The sequence below is a fragment of the Ctenopharyngodon idella genome, chromosome 13, assembly GCF_019924925.1.
Source record: "Ctenopharyngodon idella isolate HZGC_01 chromosome 13, HZGC01, whole genome shotgun sequence".
NCBI classification, from domain to species: domain Eukaryota; kingdom Metazoa; phylum Chordata; class Actinopteri; order Cypriniformes; family Xenocyprididae; genus Ctenopharyngodon; species Ctenopharyngodon idella.
The window spans coordinates 11,292,840-11,313,297 of record NC_067232.1 but is presented as its reverse complement, the minus strand read 5'-3'; the positions used below and the strand labels follow the sequence as shown (position 1 = coordinate 11,313,297).

Below are 20,458 nucleotides of genomic sequence, written 5' to 3'. Positions count from 1 at the left end.
TTATTAAGGTTGTAGGGGCACATTAGTAGACACAATTCACCATTAAAAATACTAGAGCCAAGATGTTTCAGTGATCCATCTAGATCTGTAGTTTGACGCATAATATCTGAAGTCCATCAGTGTAAGAGCTTTGACCTCAAAACATGACGTGTGACACTGTGGTCATAATACAGAATGAAATGAAAGTAATGGAGGAATTATTGTACCCAGGGAAAGGGTTTATGACAGACTGGATGACACATGTCAGGAGAAAGACATCTGGTGCTGAACCAAGTAACATGGATGAATTCCTTTGACAAATTTGATGCTGTGCCTTTGTTTTTAAAGGTAAATGCTCTCCAAAAACTTGCCAATTGAATTCAGACAACAAATATTTTTGATTAAAAAAACAATTTAATTGGTTACTTGCGATAATTGCTTCAAATAAATAAATATATGTGTATATATATATATATATATTTATATAATTATAGTATAAATATAATATAGTAATTAAATTTAACTTTAGCCCTACAAATAAATTTTTTTCCCCTGCAAAGTATAATATAATAATATATTATAATAGTTAACTAATAGTTTAGTAAGTAGTTTCAAATTTAAGTTGAGAACGTTCACATATTGGCAGACTAAATAAAAAAGAAAAATAAGTAGTTATTTTATTTAATCTGCTAATATGAGCATTTTCTCCAAATTCTAAGAACTGTTGGTTCAAATCTAGGTCAAATGAAATTTTAAATCTGCTTCAAATGCAGACTTAATGAGACGTCTTCTATGCCTTTGAAGGAAAATACGGAATATCTCAGAAGCCTTGCGCCCATTAATTATATTTATGTGAAATATCATCCATGGCCCCGTGGAAATTCTATAGACAAACAGAGGAAAAGGGGGTTCAATAAATTTGAGTTATCTGTGAGTAGGTATGAGAGAGGTGCGGTCACGCCTGTTAGAGGAGTAGTGGGGTTGTGTTGCACCCCGTGTTGGGTTAGGGTGTCAGCCCTGAGCCTCTTATTGAATTACAACAAAGGCAGCTAAAGGTCAAGCCTCTGTGGCAACACTGTGGCCACGCACCGGCCACTCTGATGGAAACCCGAGGTCGTTTGAAAGGTGCATTGCCGGAATCCATCCTGGTGGCTTTTTCCAAGGGAGTATTCCATGGGGAAGTAGCCTGAATGCATGTGCATTTGATACCACATTAGCTTATGAGCAGAATGTTTTTACTTTTTTACACACTTTACCATTCATTTTTATTGCTTTCAGAAGCATCATGCATATTCATTCTGAGAGGGACTTTTAAGCATTTTGAAGCGGACTAAAAAGTGTTTGACTAATTTGATCAATCCAGTCAAGATCTGCAAATCGTTGGCTTTTAAATGAAAATTCTGTTATCATCTAGCTCATGTTGTGCAAAAATAAAAGCTATACCAATAGACTATCCAGCCTTACACTAATGTATAAAATTACCTAATTGTATTTTGTTTTTCTTTGGTCTTATTTCTCCTATAGGGCACCAAGTACACCAGGAAAATAATGCCTGATGGCCCCTTAAAAAATGGTTCATGATGCCCATGTCATGAGGTATGAGTGTAAGATTCCCTACTAAAGTGAAATTAGCCATTTTTGTGTCATTTTGTCATACATTTATTAGCTGTATTGGTGTCTGATCATAAGATAGTGTACATAGATTGATTGCTAGTCTTGTTGTAATTTCACCTTATGTAATTTCATTTTTATATACACTGCTGTTCAAATTTTTTTAAATAAATTAATAAGATAGTGTACATAGATTGATTGCTAATCTTGTTGTAATTTCACCTTATGTAATTTCATTTTTATATACACTGCTGTTCAAATTTTTTTAAATAAATTAATTTATTCAGCTAAGCGGCATTAATTTGACCAAAATTGACAGTAAAGAATTCATAATGTTGCAGAAGATTTCTATTTCAAATAAATGCTGCTGTTTTTAGGTTTATATTAAAGGGTTAGTTCACCCAGAAATGAAAATTATGTCATTAATTACTCACCCTCATGACGTTCCACACCCGTAAGACATTCGTTCATCTTCGGAACGCAAATTAAGATATTTTTGATGAAATCCAATAGGTATATGACTCGTCTATAGACAGTAATTTAACCACCACTTTCAAGGTTCAGAAAGGTACTAAAGTAATTAATGACAATTTTTATTTTGGGTGAGCTAACCCTTTAAACTGCACAACTGTTTTCCAATATTGATAATAATAAGAAATGTTTCCTGAGCACTGAATCTAAATGTAAAACGTTTCACAATATTACTGTTTTAACTTTATTTTTGATCAAATAAATGCAGCCTTGGTGAGCATAATAGGCTTATGAAAAATCGTTCCAACCCCAAACATTTGAACTGTAGTGTGTATGCATGTATATTTCAGTTGGTCACTTCATCTCTCAGCATTCATCAGAACTGAAGCAGGTATTAGTATTACTGTACTGCAGAGGCAGCAGTATGTCTTCACAAAGGCTCATGGGTTTGTCATGGTGAAGTTCTGAGACCCCATACTGTGGAGCTCCTCCAGCATTTTCCATGGGTTGATACGAACACGACTTCAAGAAGGTTGAATGCTTGAGCCGTTTAGCAAATTCAGAAAGGTTTCAGAAACATAGCTAGGAAAACGAAACTGTAGAATGCACATTTGATCCACCAGTCTTTAGTGTTTGGTCTGTTCTAAAGTTCCTGGTGCATGCTATTATAATTCTACACTGATTTAGTATATCTAATGAGAAGTTGCTGGGCATAGCGCCTCTCAAATGATCAACCAGGGTGTCTGTTTAGGGTTGACATGAGCCTTGAGCTGTGCCCAGGCTAAATTATAGTCCCACACTTCTCCTCTCTCGGCTGAGCGAATGCTGATTCAAGCAAAAATTCATGCACACCTCACCATCTTTTGCCCATCCTCTGTTCTCCACTCCTCTTTTAAACCGGGCCAGAGGGAAAAATGCTTCCTCTCTCGCCTCACTTGTTCTTTTCTCTCCTGCTCCCTGTTTCTTTCACTTTCTCATTTCCAAATATACAAAAAGTGCGCGCTCTCTTTTTTTGAGCATTTTACTTCCATAAGCTGACATATTTTCAACTGAAATAGTATAAAATGTTGGATGGGATTGATATGAGCAGTCAGGAGTTGCTTGGACGGTGAAAAAAGTGAGCATTAAATGTCTACATTACTGGTCAAAAGTTTGGAATAAGATTTTTTTTTTTTTTCGTTTTTTAAAAAGAAGTCCCTTATGCTCACCATGGCTGATTTATTTGATGATAAATACAGTAAAAACAGCGATTGTGAAATATTACAATGTAAAGGAAATGTGTTCTATTTTAATATAATATAATATAATATAATATATCAGTGTCACATGATCCTTCAGAAATCATTCTAATATGCTGATTTGGTTCTCAATAAACATTTCTTAATATCAATATTGCTTAATATTTTCGGAAAAACCATGATGCCATTAAAAGTTTTGGGCAGATATGTTTTTTTTTTTTTTTTATAATGTTACAAAAGGAATCACAGGAATAAATTATATTTTAAAATATATTAAAATGGAAAACATTTTTTTGTTATATAAATAATATAAATTGTAATAATTTTACATTGCTGTTTTGCTGTATTTGTCATCAAATAAACTTTCATTCTTTCAAAAACAAAACAAAAAAATAATAAAAAAATTATTCCAGACTTTTGACCAGTAGTGTAAATAGCTAGTAGGCTATTTGGAAAGGAAGAGCAACTTATTCAATTTTTGCAAGTTCACAGAGACAAATTTGTATTTCTTTGGAAGCAAAACATGCACCAATCAGGAACACACATTTCATAATTTTTGGGTCAATTTTGATTCATGTTGACATTAAAGCACTCAGGATTAGAGAGGATCATAAGGCCCACATTGTACATCACCCATGTAATCTGCCTCGCCTGCGCGTTTTTGTCGTGTTTTTGTTGTTGTTGTTGTTGTTGCCTGGAAAGGTTATGGTTAGATCTAAGCCTATTTATCTGCCGTCTCTCCCTGTCTACCCCCGCCTTCACGCCTCGCTCCAGGCCCAGCAGTTCTCGCTGCTCTTCTGGGGAAAGAATGATATACTGGCTAAATGAGCTTCTTTATCAATCCGCAGGAGCAGAGGGGAGGACGTCTGCCTCCTCAGCTTATGTCATCAATATCCTCTTATATAAATGTCAGCTGTACCATTTTACTCATCGCCATTTCCCACACTGCTGATTACATTATCCTGTAATGGAGGGGCTCGCTTCATCCTCTCTGACTCTCTCTCTTTCTTTTTCTCACATGTGCAGACACACACTCTCTCTCTCTGTCTTTCCATCCATCCCTCTCTCTGCCTCCCTAACTCTCCCAACGGTAGTGTGTCAATAGCCTGCCTCCATGAAACAAGTCAATTTTCTGCTGGCTTGGCAGCAGAATAAATCTCAGAGCTATCCAGAGCGCTAGAGATATTTATATTGAGAGCGTGCCTCTGTGTGTGTGTGTGTGTGTGTGTGTGTGTGATGGGAGTTTGTGTCCTTGGCTGAATGGGAGTGATTTCTTGCCTGGGCTCCACTGCAAAGAGAGAGAGAGGAAGGGACAGAACAGAGAGATTGAAATAGAGATATGCCCAGCGGCTGGGGGAGGGTGGGAGAGACATGCAGTCGTTTCTCGTCAGGCCCTTAAAGCACGACTGGCAGTGATGACCAACCGCATTTGTTTTACTTGCTGCAGTTGAGGTGGCAGGAGGAGACTTATGTGCAGATGGATGCTGCTTTAAAGCTCAAGGGGCTCTCTCGCTCTTTCAGGGGAGTGGATATTGTGTTGGCCAGTGATTCATTACAAGCAGTTGAGCTGTGAAAAGGAAGAAGGCCAACCGCGAGCCAGGGTGGCCTCCTCTCGTTGCCTCGGAAAGACTCCTGCTAAAAGTCACTCAACTGACATTTAACTACATCAGCTCAACGTCACATTTCAGATGAATTTCATTCATCAAGTTCCCATCTGCGGGTGCGTGTCTAAGAGCTAAATGACTGTCCCGTATTAATGCTCTCTGCTCCCCCATCTGCCTATCTGCATTGCAGATTTTCTGGTTCATCTGTCTCTGTGTCACCTTTATTAGATATGAAGTTCTCTAGAAACTGTTTTTGTGCAAGAAGTCATTGTATGCATTTAGTGATGCTAAAGGAGGTTTTTGCTGGGGTTTATTCTGTGCTTTGGAGGCAGTATGCAACACTCTGTAGTGTTCACTAGAGGGCAGTAGAGTAGGCAGTGGTGTGACCAATGGTTCTATGATTGAGTGATTAATTTAGTATGTCAGTGCTTATTTTTACCTACTGTGTGTTCACTTTTAAGTGTATATAGTGTGCATATGTGTGCACCGATCAGACTTAACATTATGACCACCTTCCTAATATTGTGTTGGTCCCCCTTTTGCTGCCAAAACAGCCCTGACCTGTCGAGGCATGGACTTCACTAGACCCCTGAAGGCGTGCTGTGGTATCTGGCACCAAGATGTTAGCAGCAGATCCTTTAAGTCCTGTAAGTTGCAAGGTAGGGCCTCCATGGACCGGACTTGTTTGTTCAGCACATCCCATAGATGCTCGATTGGATTGAGATCTGGGGAATCTGGAGGCCAAGTCAACACCTCAAACTTGTTGTGCTCCTTAAACCATTCCTGAACCATTTTTGCTTTGTGGCAAGGCGCATTATCCTGCTGAAAGAGGCCACAGCCACCAGGGAATACAGTTTCCATGAATGGGTGTACATGGTCTGCAATGCTTAGGTAGGTGGTACGTGTCAATGTAACATCCACATAGATGGCAGGACCCCAGGTTTCCCAGCAGAACATTGCCCAAAGCATCACACTGCCTCCGCCAGCTTCCCTTCTTCCCATAGTGCATCTTGGTGCCATGTGTTCCCCAGGTAGGCGACGCACATGTACCCGGCCATCCACGTGATGTAAAAGAAAACATGATTCATCAGACCAGGCCACCTTCTTCCATTGCTCTGTTGTCCAGTTCTGATGCTCACGTTCCCACTGTTGGCGCTTTCGGCGGTGGACAGGGGTCAGCATGGGCACCCTGACTGGTCTGCGGCTATGCAGCCCCATACGCAACAAACTGCGATGCACTGTGTATTCTAACACCTTTTTATCAGAACCACCATTAACTTCTTGAGCAATTTGGGCTACAGTAGCTCATCTGTTGGATCGGACCGCACGGCACAGCCTTCGCTCCCCACGTGCATCAGTGAGCCTTGACCGCTCATGACCCTGTCGCCTGTTCACCACTGTTCCTTCCTTGGACCACTTTTGATAGATGCTGACCACTGCAGACCGGGAACACCCCACAAGAGCTGCAGTTTTGGAGATGCTCTGACCCAGTTGTCTAGCCATCACAATTTGGTCCTTGTCAAACTTGTTCAAATCCTTATGCTTGCCCATTTTTCCTGCTTCTAACACATCAACTTTGAGGACAAAATGTTCACTTGCTGCCTAATATATCCACCCACTAACAGATGCCGTGATGAAGAAATAATCAGTGTTGTTCACTTCACCTGTCACTGGTCATAATGTTATGCCTGATTGGTGCATGTATGTATATGTATGTAGTAGCTGTTGTTGCCAGAAATGTATCATATAAAAATACTGACAGTGTTTCAAGTTTTACAGGATGCCTGTATATTTTACAACTTAAAACTGTATATCTCATTAAGTGATATTATGCTAATATACCTTCTTTAACCACCAAAATCAGCATTTTTACCTTAAAATGTACCTATAAACCACCACAATAATACAAGTAGCACAAAATAAATCCACTTGAGGAATCAAAGTTCATCGTAAGTGGCCTATTCATAAAACATGGTCAGTACTTATACAGTGCGTGTCAGGTAAACAAAGACAAAACACCATCAGGGTAACATTTAAATTAATTATTTAATTAATTATTAACAGGGTCATTATTTAAAATTAACTAAATAACATAAAACACACTAATGTACATAACTGATAACAAAAATAAGAAGAAACAATTATTTATAAAAATGTAAACATGGGATGTATAATGCAGGGAATTCTAGGAATGTCCTTTCATTGATTTACCGTAAAATTATATGGTAATTCATAGTTTTTACTTGCAAAAACCATAAATTTGATAGTATTTTACAGTAAAATTACATATAATGTGGTGTTAAACCATTTACAGTTTTTCACCTTATATGGTAAGGTAACTTAGTTAACCAATAACATTTTTTTACTGTATCATATGTATAGTATTTTTTTTCTGTAAAAAATTGCAAACATTATATTTGTATATAATATCTATATCATGTCTAATCATTTTTAGTCAGCATCAAAAAACACTAATTTACAGAGTTGATGTACGTTAATGTTTTAAATCTGTTTAAATCAGGGCTGCCCACATTTTTTAAAGTTATGTGATTAAAGTAATGTAATTGCTGATGACGTCATTAATAAAAACATAAGAGATGGAAATGCTTTGCAATATGCCACAATTTGCAACTAAAGGCTAAAGTTTGTGAACAAACTTTGATGTTGGCTTGAGAAGCCTGATCTCGAGTCGAGACTTAAACTCAGGTTGCCTTGTGCACAGCTGTGGCATATTTTAGAACGTTGCCCAACAGGCTATTGCTTCTACATAACTGCTAAATCACATGGTCAGCGACTAGTCAACCTCAAGCTTTAAAGCATCATGGCACAGTATTAAAGTCAACTTGTCTAGTTCAGATCTAACACATGTCTGTAATTATCAAGTGCTCCTGAAGATCTTAATCCTGTCTTCATGTGCTATTGGAAATATCCTACTTCCCACTTCTGAAGTTGTGATTACGAGTAGATCTTCAGGAAAAGGATTGGGCACCCCTGGTTTACATGAACATTCCAAACCAACCGATTCACCAGAGTGAACCGAACTTTCGAACGCTAAACAAGAGAGGACCGTTTAGGATGACTCATTTGACTAGAATGAATGAGAATTTCCAATGCTACTTGAGAAGGACAGGGCTGTTAGGATGAACTGATTCACTTAAATCAGACTTTTTAACGCTACGGAGAGCCAGCGCGTTTGATTATTCCCTAGCTGTCGACAAACATCTTTAAAAAGGGATAGTTAACCCAAAAAATAAAATTTTATCCTTATTTACTCACCCTCAAGTTGTTCCAAACCTGTATAAATTTCTTTAGAACACAAAAGAAGACATATGTGAAGAATATGGGTAACCAAACATTTGTGGGGCACCATTAACTTCCATAGTATGGAAGAAAAAAAAAAAAAAAACTGTGGAAGTCAATGGTGCCCCCACCAAATGTTTGGTTACAAACATTCTTCAAAATATCTTCCTTTGTGTTCCGCAGAACAAAAAAGATTTATACTGGTGAGTAAATGAGGACAGAATTTTCATTTTTGGGTGAACTATCCCTTTAATGCTGTTTGTTTGCACTACATTGCAAATCTTCAAGAAAAGTAGCTAATTACTGGAAAAGCTTCTTTTGAAAACATCCGTACTACTGAAAAATAAAGGTAAGATAATAGCGTTGCTACTTTTAGTTTCCCCCTCAGTGCTGGTCGGCTCATTTTTATGTTATATAACATCTTATGAATGCACATATATAATTTTAAATGAATCTTTTTGACAATGAGAAATCGTTGAAACATTTATTATGCATTACGGTGATAAGCTTTGACCTTTTCTTTCAATTATGCCGGGATCAAAGGTTGCAACCTCTCGTGGTTATTTTTGCCTCTGGTTTTCTTTTATTTTCAAATTGATTCAAGAAGAAAAGGTGGTCCGAGCAACTAACATGAAATCAATGAGAGACTGATGTGGTATTAACGCAGGCCGTTTTCGCCTCTGCTCTCGTGGTATGGAGCAGCTAAACAGCTTAAAGCCAGCAGGAGCTCGACAGGCCAGAAATGTGACATTTTGAAATGTGCTCCAAGTACCTGCAGACATCCAGTGTTTTATTTAAAATCAATGTTTAGCCTGGAACAGCCTGCTTAAGAGTTTTGACTGTTATGTGGCAATTTGTTTTCTTTATGTTTCCATCTCTCTCGTTCGGTACCTTTTGCGTTTTCTGTCACGTTGTTGGAAGTTTAAAAATATTGCATTGTTGCGTAGACATTTGTCCTAAAAATGTCATGTTGTTGTGCAGACACATTTAATAATACCTTTTTTAAAAAAAAAAAAAAAAAAAAAAAAAAAAACCCTTACTGACCCCAAACATTTTATTTTAAAACTTTTTTCCTAATATAAGCAATGAGGTTATTAGTGATTAATATTCACAATCATTTTTATTAGTAGTAATTATTATTGGAGTAAGTAAAAAAAAGGGGAAGAGAAAATATAAGTTTAATCATAATTTTATGATACTATAATATTAGGAGTACATAGTGAATGTAACAAATGTCAAAGTCTTTCAAGGGATTAACACACTTTTGTAAATGATTTATAAAACTATATTATCTTTTAAAATTTATTAGTACATTTTCTAAAATAAATCAATTTAACTGAAATATCACATGAAAAATGCCACTAGTGATGCCAAGGTCGTGAGTTTGATTTCCAAGTACACACAGGCAGATAAATATATACCTTGAATGCACTTTGGATTAAGTTGTTTTGAATAAACCATCTGCCATGTGTGTAAATGTTATGCTGAACCTTACAGTTTCAGTTTCATCAGCAACAATCAACAACAGATTATTAAACAAATAAATAAATAAAACTCACCCCTTTCTTGCTTGGTTTTGAATAAAAATGGTTGACTTAATGCTCATTCATTCAGTGTAAATCAAATGAGTGCGTGACAGACGATGAAAACAGTTCACTGGGTTTAAGTTTTGTTAACCAAGGAGAATACTTCCTCGGCCCTGTGGGCATGTTAAAATTCATGACTTCTGATTTTTATTCATAAGGCCCAACCTTGATGAAGCTGTCAGGGCTAGAAGACACACGAGGGGTCAGACGTGCGCTTTCAAACACGCGTGGCCTCACGTTGATGAGCCTAATTCACACATCCTCAAGGCCTTTCCCCTGAGCCCACCAATCACAATAGCCTCCCACTTGACCTACGACCCTCCACGGGGGTCTCCCATTGGCTGCGTAGTGAAAGGAAAGAGGGAGACATCCCTGCTGCTCATCTCCATCACAATGGCAGCATATGTTTGTGGGCATTTGAGCGCATGGATCTGGCAGAGTCCATATTAGAATGACGACAGAGACCAGGTGCCTGAACCCCACACACTCGGAGACTAAAGGAAAGTCAACACTGTTAGTAACACTTCTTCTCTGATTTATAACACGCCCTCCCAAGCCGATCCACTGGAGCTAGTCTATCCATTTAGCACACAGAAAGAGTTCTGTGTATGCTTGTTTAGTGGGCAGGCTGTTGTAAACTTTGATGGGATCATATGCACTTTGGCATTGTGTTCTGTGGAGTTGTAGATGTTGATTGATTATGGACTCTGAGATAGTTATATCACGAGTGTGCCTGGGTTACAGGATTTTACTCGGTGCCCCGTGCAAACAGCTTACTGCTGATTAAACATTGATTTTCCTCAGCACCCTCTCACCCTGATAAATAGAGCATTAAAAGGTCTCCACAAATAATAACATTGTGGAATAATAAAATTTGTTATATCTGGGGAACCACAATGCATTGAGTAATATCTTGGATTATTGCATTTTGTTCATCTTGCATAGTGCAAGTGAAGGTTATTATCACCTACAGTCCTATATTTTAATGAGAATAATGACCCTCAAAAAACTTTTTTCGATATTTATGCTTTTACTTTTTGCAGGTTTTCTAATGGAAGTGAGGTGAAGGAGAGCGAGGAGGAAGAGAGGGTAAAGGCGAGTTTAGCTTGCATAGCAGGCTCTTCCTCTATCATGGTAAGTGAGCTCCTCCTAATTACTATTCAATAAACTCCCGTTAAATTAACAGCTCAATAGGCAACAACATCTGCTGTATGTGGCAGGCCAGTGAGTCGTACATCTTCCCCAAGCCCTTCTCTTTTCCCCCTCCATCTCATGTTTTCTCACAGACAGACGGCTTTCTGTATCACTCTGTGGAACAAAAAAGAAGATATTTTGAGAAATGTCTTGGTGATTTTTGTCCATAAATTTTGGTCCAATGTTGTTTGGTCACCAACATTATTCAAAATAATTTTTCACAGAAGAAGTCTGACATTTGATTTCTCTGACTCTCTTCCACTATATTTGTGACTTTATGTATGTGTTTATGTGTACTTATTGAAATATATGGTACTGAATCATTTCTATTTTGAGAGTATTGGCAGTGTTTGTGCCTGACATTCTTTTGTTTTTATATACTCTACCGTCCAAACGTTTGGGGTCAGGTATTTTTTTAAAAGAAACTAATACTTTTATTTGACAAGGATGCATTACATTGATCAAAAGTAACAGTAAACACATTTTCTATTATTACAAAAGCTTTCAATTTCAAATGAATGCTGTTCTTTTGAACTTTCTATTCATAAGAGAATCCTGTGTATCCTGGTTTCCACAAATACAAATTTCTGTCATGAAACTCTAGATGGCACAGGCTAGGTCCTTTACTCAATCTGCTTGCAATCACATCATTCTCTATAGGGCACAGCTTATTTGGTTCCTGCTGTATCAGTAGCCAATGAGCTCACTGCTCAACTTTCAAATACTTGATCAGCATTTGCTGTAGCAGTTGCAGCGTGCTTTCAGAAACCCTCCACCTTCCCCAGCTCCACCTGTATAGATCTGCCACGGGTAATTCAAATATGCTATATTGTACAGCAGCAGCATGTATTACTTGCTCACAGCAGGGTGTTGTGGATGTATTGGCAGTAACAAGTCCCGTACTTGCTCTGGAGCAGCAGCAATAATCAACGGCAGATCTATTCTGCCAACATATCAACATTGTCATATCCATTACCATGCCAAACACTCAGAGGGTTGTCATGACAGAGCTGTTTTCAACATTGATAAGCATTGTTAAGCATGAAATCAGCATATTAAAATGATTTCTGAAGGATCATGTGACACTGAAGGCTGGAACAATTATTTAAAATTGTAATAATATTTCACAATATTACTCATTTTACTCTATATTTGATCAGATAAATGCAGTTTTGGTGAACATAAGAGACGACTTTTATAAAAATATATCAGCAACAAAATTTAAATCTTAATCTTGAAATAAAAAAACTTATTTTTTATATCAAAGTACAGTACTTTTTTAGTAAATAAGTGTAAAATAAATATTGAAGATTCTGAGTATTTAAATTGAATTTTAAATCATAAGTTCAACTTCAAGAAACCACTGTGACTTACAAGGTCAATTCTATCAGTTTGTGTATTCCCTGGGAGTCAAACCCATGACCTTGACATGGTGAATGTTACACTCTCAGTAAGCCTCTTTAAAACATGTCTACAACAAAATATTGTACTGGAATTATTCATGCAAAATATAAAATGTCATTATCTACTCACACTTAGGTTGCTGTTTTCCATTCTACCTTTGCACTATACAAGTTATTTGTGTGATGAAATTTTTTTTTATTTTTTTTATTTACTGATAGTCTTCTCGTCTAATTTTTATTTGTGTCAATGAGAGTAATTGTGGTGCTTTTAGCATCACTATTAATTATTTATATTAATATTTAAGTATTTATTTATAATTAAATATTTACCTGAAAACTAGTGTTTTATACCAGCAGCTACATTTTTACAAATGTAGTTTTTTTTGTTTTACAAATTTTAGCAATAACCTTAATATTCAGGAATATTATTAACTTGACTGCACTGAAACTATTGGATGAGAACTGAGTTGGATGGATGATGACATCACTGCTTTCTGCAGAGCTGCTTTATAGCTGAATTGAATTAATTTCATAATTGATTAACTTTACACAGTTGTTGAACTGAATCAACAACGAACTGACTTCAGCTGAATAATAACACTATTGTCTTTTTTAGAGCTGCTTTACTGCAGAATTGAATTGTTTGCATCATTAATCATTATTTTCCTTTTTATCATTGTAAAGCTGCTTTGAAACAATCTGTAATTTATAAATTACATTAAGAGGAAGAGTGACATTTTTTGGTACTTTAAAGAAGAACTATATAATTCAGTGCTTTTCTAGTCCGTCATCTGAGAGCAAAGGCTGTCTGGCTGTCTGTCAGTGAAAGATTAGTTGCTCGGCTCACACGGTCTCTGCTCTGCTGTCCACAAAGGGCCGGGCAGCTGCCGGACCCATCCAGGAGCATCACTCACCGCTAATGAACATATCAGTCCAGTCCAAGCACCCTCCCAGACATTCCTCACACAGCCATGAAGAAGAGGGGTGAGGAAAGGCTAACCAAGTTAGCTGCTCTCAGGCGGCTTGGATGGAGAAGACAGATTGAGGATGATGCAAATGGGTTGGTTTTTTGTGTGTGTTTTTTGTGCACACGTGTGTGTGGGTGTGAAAATGATCAGTGTGCTTTGAAATGGCAAACCGCACAGCAAGGCCGGGCCCCAGCGCTCATTTCTCATCTTTCTCTCACCTGTTCCACACTGCAGAGCTCACAGCATTGATCCAGACACACCCGGCTCCTTGCCATCCATCATAAGACCAACACTCCCCTCACGCTGCTCAAGGTCCGCGCGTCCTCCTTTCCGCTTTTAGCCACTCAGGTAAAGATATTCATCAGGCCTCTTATCCTCCTATCCCTTCTTCTCCCTACAGTAGTCTCTCTCTCACAGAGAATGCAACTCACAGCCATATTAATACAACGCAGAAGCCACTGGGAGGATAACAAGACCCTGTAATACCTGTGAGAGAAAGAGAGGGAAAATAAAGGGAGAAAGTGTGTGTGTGTGTGTGTGTGTGTGTGTGTGTGTGTGTGTAAGAGATCTGCAAACACACACTGACATAAAGAGGTCATCTCATAAATCTTTAGTAGATAGGGTGATCCTGTTTGAGTGAGCTGTGAATGAGGCCTTAAAGCCGAAGTCGCAAGGGTCAACGGATCAGGAGAAAGAAAAATAGAGAGAGAGGGATCCGTAGACATCGCCGTGTACTTTATATCTACTTCGGCTATAGTTATATCGCTCCTGCAGGTCATCCCTTGTGGTTAAATCAGGAAAGAAACTTGTTTTAATTAATCCTGTGAAAAGGCCAGGGCTAATTATAACAGGTGAAGGATGGCTTTCTCTTTTTCCTCTCTCTCTCTGTGCTGCACATCAGTCTCTCTGCACTCTCCTCTTCACCTGTGATTGATAGAGGACTCACTCCCAGAGCCTACAGATTTCCCATGCCTCCAGAATCATGTTGTTGTTTTTAGAACTGGTGTTTTTTGTGCTGTATTGTGCGTGCATACAGACAAAGTATAAACTAGAGGCTGAAATACACTTACTTTTGCCCAGATTTTTGTTCCAAGGTGATGCTAGCTGCCAAATGTCAGAGCCTGTCTGCTAATTTTGGGCAGTTGCAGCTGACAAATTTATTGTATGATAGGCACAGACTAGGATTTTTTTCATCATTCGTTGATGCCCAGTTTTGTCTCTGTTATTTACCAAGTTGGCAAGTGTATGATACTTGATGTTTTAAAATCATTTAGTGTATTCCAGCTTTGAGATGATGATTTTCAGCTGATTTTGCTTCAAGTGGTGGTACCAAAACCCCACACACTCACAGAATTACACATAAGTCAACAGAAATGTTCTCAAAATCATATATAAAAATCATGGGTTATACAATCACCGGCCACTTTATTAGGCACACATTTTCTACTGCTTATTAACAGAGATATCTAACCAGCCAATCACATGGCATCATCTCAATGGATTTAGGCATGTAGACATGGTCTAGACCAGGGGTGTCCAAAGTCGTCCCTGGAAGGGCCACTGTTCTGCAGAGTTTAGCTCCAACTTGCCTCAACACACTGGACGGTTTTAGTATGCCTAGTGAGACCTTGATTAGCTGTTTCAGGTGTGTTTAATTGGGATTGGAGCTAAACTTTGCAGGACAGTGGCCCTCCAGGAGCAGGGTCGGACACCCCTGGTCTAGTCGATCGCTGAAGTTCAAACTGACCATCAGAATGGGGAAGAAAAGTGATTTAAGAGACTTTGTACATGGCATGGTTGTTGGAGTATTTCAGAAACTGCTGATCTACTGGGGTTTTCACACAACCATCTCTAGGGTTTACAGAGAATGGTCAGAAAATATCCAGTTAGTGGCAGTTCTGTGGGTGAAAATGCCTTGTTGATGCCAGAGGAGAATGGCCAGACTGGTTCGAGCTGATAGAAAGGCAACAGTAACTCAGATAACCACTAATTAACCAAGGTCTGCACAAGAGCATCTCTGAACACACAACATGTCAAACCTTGAAGCAGATGGGCTACAGCAGCGGAAGACCAAACCGGTTGCCACTCCTGTCAACTAGGAACAGAAATCTGAGGCCACAGTTTGCACGGGCTCACCAAAATTGGAAAATAGAAGATTGGAAAAACGTTGCCTGGTCTGATCAGTTTCAATTTCTTCTGCGACAATCAGATGATAGGGTCAGAATTTGGCATAAACAACATGAAAGCATGGATCCATCCTGCCAGTTCAGGCTGGTGGTGTAAGGCTGTGGAAGATATTTTCTTGAAACCCCTTAGTACCAATTGAGCATCTTTAAATTCCACAGCCTTCCTGAGTATTGTTGCTCACCATGTCCTCCCCTTTATGACCACATCTGATGGCTACTTCCAGCAGGATAACGTGCCATGTCACAAAACTCAAATCATCTCAAACTGGTTTCTTGAACATGACAATGAGTTCACTATACTCAAATGGCCTCCACAGGTACCAGATCTACTCAATCCAGTAGAGCACCTTTGGGATGTGGTGGAACGGGAGATTCGCATCATGGAATTTCAAGGGGAATGATGTTAATTCTCTTCATTTTAAAGAACATCAAAAGATGCGCTTGAACCGTTCTCTTGGTCATTTTGAACAGCACGGAAAACTACAAAAGCTTGCTTGACACAGGTTTGACCTTTCGCTGCTTGTTATATTATTTATAGTTTGTAAATTATCATGCATAGATAATTTTAATACACTATATTGCCAAAAGTTTTGGGACGTCTGCCTTTACGTGCACATGAACTTTAATGACATCCCATTCTTAATCCGTAGGGTTTAATATGGAGTTGGTCCACCCTTTGCAGCTATTACAGCTTCAACTCTTCTGGGAAGGCTTTCCACAAGGTTTAGGAGTGTGTTTATGGGAATTTTTGACCATTCTTCTAGAAGCGCATTTGTGAGGTCAGGCAGTGATGTTGGCGAGAAGGCCTGGCTCGCAGTCTCCGCTCTAATTCATCCCAAAGGTGTTCTACCGGGTTGAGGTCAGGACTCTGTGCAGGCCAGTCAAGTTCCTCCACACCAAACTCGCTCATCCATGTCTTTATGGACCTTGCTTTGTGCACTGGTGCGCAGTCATGTTGGAACAGGAAGGGGCCATCCCCAAACTGTTCCCACAAAGTTGGGAGCATGAAATTGTCCAAAATGTCTTGGTATGCTGAAGCATTAAGAGTTCCTTTCACTGGAACTAAGGGACCAAGCCCAACCCCTGAAAAACAACCCCACACCATAATCCCCCCTCCACCAAACTTTACACTTGGCACAATGCAGTCAGGCAAGTACCGTTCTCCTGGCAACCGCCAAACCCAGACTCGTCTATCGGATTGCCAGACAGAGAAGTGTGATTCGTTACTCCAGAAAACACGTCTCCACTGCTCTAGAGTACAGTGTCAGCGTGCTTTACACCACTGCATCCAACGCTTTGCATTGCACTTGGTGATGTAAGGCTTGGATGCAGCTGCTCGACCATGGAAACCCATTCCATGAAGCTCTCTACGCACTGTTCTTGAGCTAATTTGAAGGCCACACAAAGTTTGGAGGTCTGTAGCTATTGACTTTGCAGAAAGTTGGCAACTTCTGCAGACTGTGCACCTCAGCATGCGCTGACCCCGCTCTGTGATTTTACATGGCCTACCACTTCATGGCTGAGTTGCTGTTGTTCCCAATTGCTTCTATTTTGTTATGATACCACTAACAGTTGACCGTGGAATATTTAGTAGTGAGGAAATTTCACAAATGGATTTATTGCACAGGTGGCAACCTATCACGGTACCACGCTTGAATTCACTGAGCTCCTGAGAGCAACCCATTCTTTCACAAATGTTTGTAGAAGCAGTCTGCATGCCTAGGTGCTTGATTTTATACACCTGTGGCCATGGAAGTGATTGGAACACCTGAAATCAATGATTTGGAGGAGTGTCCCAATACTTTTGGTAATATAGTGTATTTAATTTGCATGATTTGCAGTTTGACTTAATACACAACACTGTTAATCTAATGGGGATGGTGAGGGGGATGCATTTTGTAATTTTTTTCAACAGGAGAATCCCCCCGCATCTCTCCTCATCAAGCCCTGATTACAAAACATTACTACATTACAATTCATTTTTCTGACAAGTATAAACATTGCTTGTGCCAACCACAATATGTTTTGTCCAGTGATTAATGGGTTGGAGATATTGGTATAATTTTACTTATTTTAATGAAATAGCTTGTTAAATGTCATTATTATGATATATTATATGATAAAATTTACAATACAAAAATAATTATTATTTAATTAATACATTTTGTCAAAGCTGAATTTTCAGCAGCCATTACTCCAGTATTCAGTGTGACATGATTTTTCAAAAATCTTTCTAATATGTAGATTTGGTGCTCAAGAAATATTTCTTTCTGTTACTTATTATTATTAAAGTTGAAAACAGTTGTGCTGCTTAATATTTTAGTGGAAACAGTTATATATATTTTTTTACTCAGGATTATTGTTAGTTCAAAGGATCAGCATTTATTTGAAATCGAAATCTTTTGTAACATTATAAATGTCCTACCAGTCACTTTGGATCCATTTAATGTGTCCTTGGTGAATAAAAGTAATTTATTTTTTAAAAAATCTTAGAGGCCCCAAACTTTTGAATGGTGGTTGTGTATATATAATCATTATGTCTTTTAATATAGTCTGAGTATTTTAATTATTTTTCCTTGCATAGCTTTATTTATGGTTTTCTAGGATGAGGGCAGTGGCAAATGAAATTACGGTATTTTTTTAAAAATATGGGAAGTGCTTTCTTCTTCCTATTCCCTACCCTTTTGATTTTCCTATCCAAAAATGTTGCATTTTTATTATTTGCATTTAACGTTGTTTGTCCCTACTGTCCACGGCTCTATTAGAACAGACATGCAACCCACCAGTTAAGAACCACTACTCTACAAAAACTCACAAATCTTTTCCTCTCTTTACTTTTGAGTACAATTATTGAATAAAAGCTGTATAGTTATTTTACTACAGGGTTGTCAGTTGGGTGCCACAGATTAAACCATAATGAGTTAAGCAGCCCAAAGGATAAAAGCTTCTGTTGTGCTCAACTCACGTTTGTTGTGTTTGTGTTTGTGTTCATTTACTTTTGGCAATGCTGTTGGTAACGCAGGTGAAGCATGACATGTTCATTTGGATGAAAAAAAGAAAAAAGAAGAAGAATTCACAGCTGGGGAAGAATATTTCTGTCCTGTTGTCAGCAGGCATTCGTTAATAGGGCCACATTTACTCTCTTTGCTTATGGAAGTGTTAACTGCACACCCAAATTAGCTCTGATGAGCAGACTCAGCCTAACGTGACCGTCGATTCTGTAATAAAGAGTATACAATTATTTAGTAGGATTACAAACTAAGATAAAATTATGAGTGAATTATCAAATTGAATTGTCAGTTGAATTTGACTATCAATTGTTCTTTACTTGATAATGGGGAAAATATTTCTTTCTCTAAATCATATTTCTAAAATTAATTGAGATGATGGAATATTTGTGCTCTTGAGTATGAATACTTGTGCGTATGATTTACCACACATCCCATGCTACACGTTACTCATGTTGCTGTTATGACAATCCACATAGCGTTTTGATGCTCTTACTGTAAAATCTGAATTATTTACATACAGTGAGTCAATGTGAGGTAGTGGATGTCTTTAATAAGGCCATCAGGGGCAGAGGGATGGGTCATCGCTCTCTCCTGTCTGCCGCAGGAGGTTCTCAATGCTGTTCAGTGGCAGAGGCTGGGCTTGTGCCATGGCAGCTTTCCTCAGGTGCTGACCTGACACACTTTGTCCTCCCAATATCTTTTTTCCGACAGGGATCTATTTCTCATGTCTGCCATAGAACTTCTCCAGGCTGTGGCATTAGAAAGGGGTCTGTCAGAAAGTGAGAGGCGATAAGTGTGTTGTGTCTGACTATGAGCTACTTGTTATCTATGTCCCCTTTCCCCTCTTTTCTCTACAGGACTATCAGCTAGATGGTTGATCGAACAAGTGCCAACCATATTGGCAGGATATTTATGATTGACATCTGGATGAAAACCAGGTTTGATTTTTTTTTTTTTTTTTTTTTTTTTTTTAATATAAATATATTCAAGTCTTATTTGCTACTGTTATGTTAATAGAATCACAAATACATGGAATTCCAAAAACATCCAGTATGTTTTGTTTTCTTTTAATTATTATTAATCAGCAATGGCTAAAAAAAAAAAACTACTTGAAACATATTTTATAATTCTTTGTATAATTTTTGTTTAAATTTTATATGTTTTGGCAAATTGATGGCAAATTTGTATGAATTTGAACAATCTCATTAGTACGTTTTTGTACGATCTGCTTACACCCCACTGACAGTGGGGTTGGGGTGGACCTTCATGCTTGCATTTTATCTAAAAATTTTACATTTTTGTATGAATCAAATCATAGGAATTCATAGGAATTTAAAAATTAACTTTCCCATAAGATTGGTAACTCACTGATAAACTTCCTGCTTTGAACTTAAAAACTGCTGCAAGTCTGTAATTTGAACTCAAGATCCAGATTAGTCTGATTCATGAGCAAATCATTCAGATCATTTTATTAACCAAATCAACTAATTCATTAAAAAGATTTGACTCAAAATACAAATTAATTGATTAACATAAATGTATACCGCATGAGATATGGTCCACTTTTGTGATGCTTTATGAAGCTCTAGTCCTCATAAATTTTGATTGCATATAAATACAATACATACAATCTTCAATGTTGGGTTTCATGCCACCCATGATCGGACCTCATAAAGAAGGCACATGATGGCCTTATGAGATTTCATCACTGTTTTTGAGACTCCTTCAGTCCTCTCATGTTCCCACTCTTTGAATTCTGCTAGCTTCTGGTGTCTTCTTCGATCTTCTATCTATAGCCTTTTTTTATCCGATAAGAAGACATGAATAAACTGCAATGGAAACACATTTACCGAATAAGTCCATTGATGCACAACCAAAAAACTTGTGTGACTTTGTCTTAGCAGTGA

General features: G+C 38.1%; 1 long non-coding RNA gene across 1 annotated transcript; it reads left to right on the top strand.

The window, feature by feature from the left end:
• The first annotated feature begins 1,502 nt into the window (after window positions 1–1,502).
• LOC127525119 (uncharacterized) lies at window positions 1,503–19,774 on the top strand. Its single transcript, XR_007933263.1, has 3 exons — window positions 1,503–1,575; window positions 10,833–10,923; window positions 19,409–19,774. It is a non-coding gene; the product is annotated as an uncharacterized LOC127525119 (long non-coding RNA).
• The last annotated feature ends 684 nt before the right edge of the window (window positions 19,775–20,458 follow it).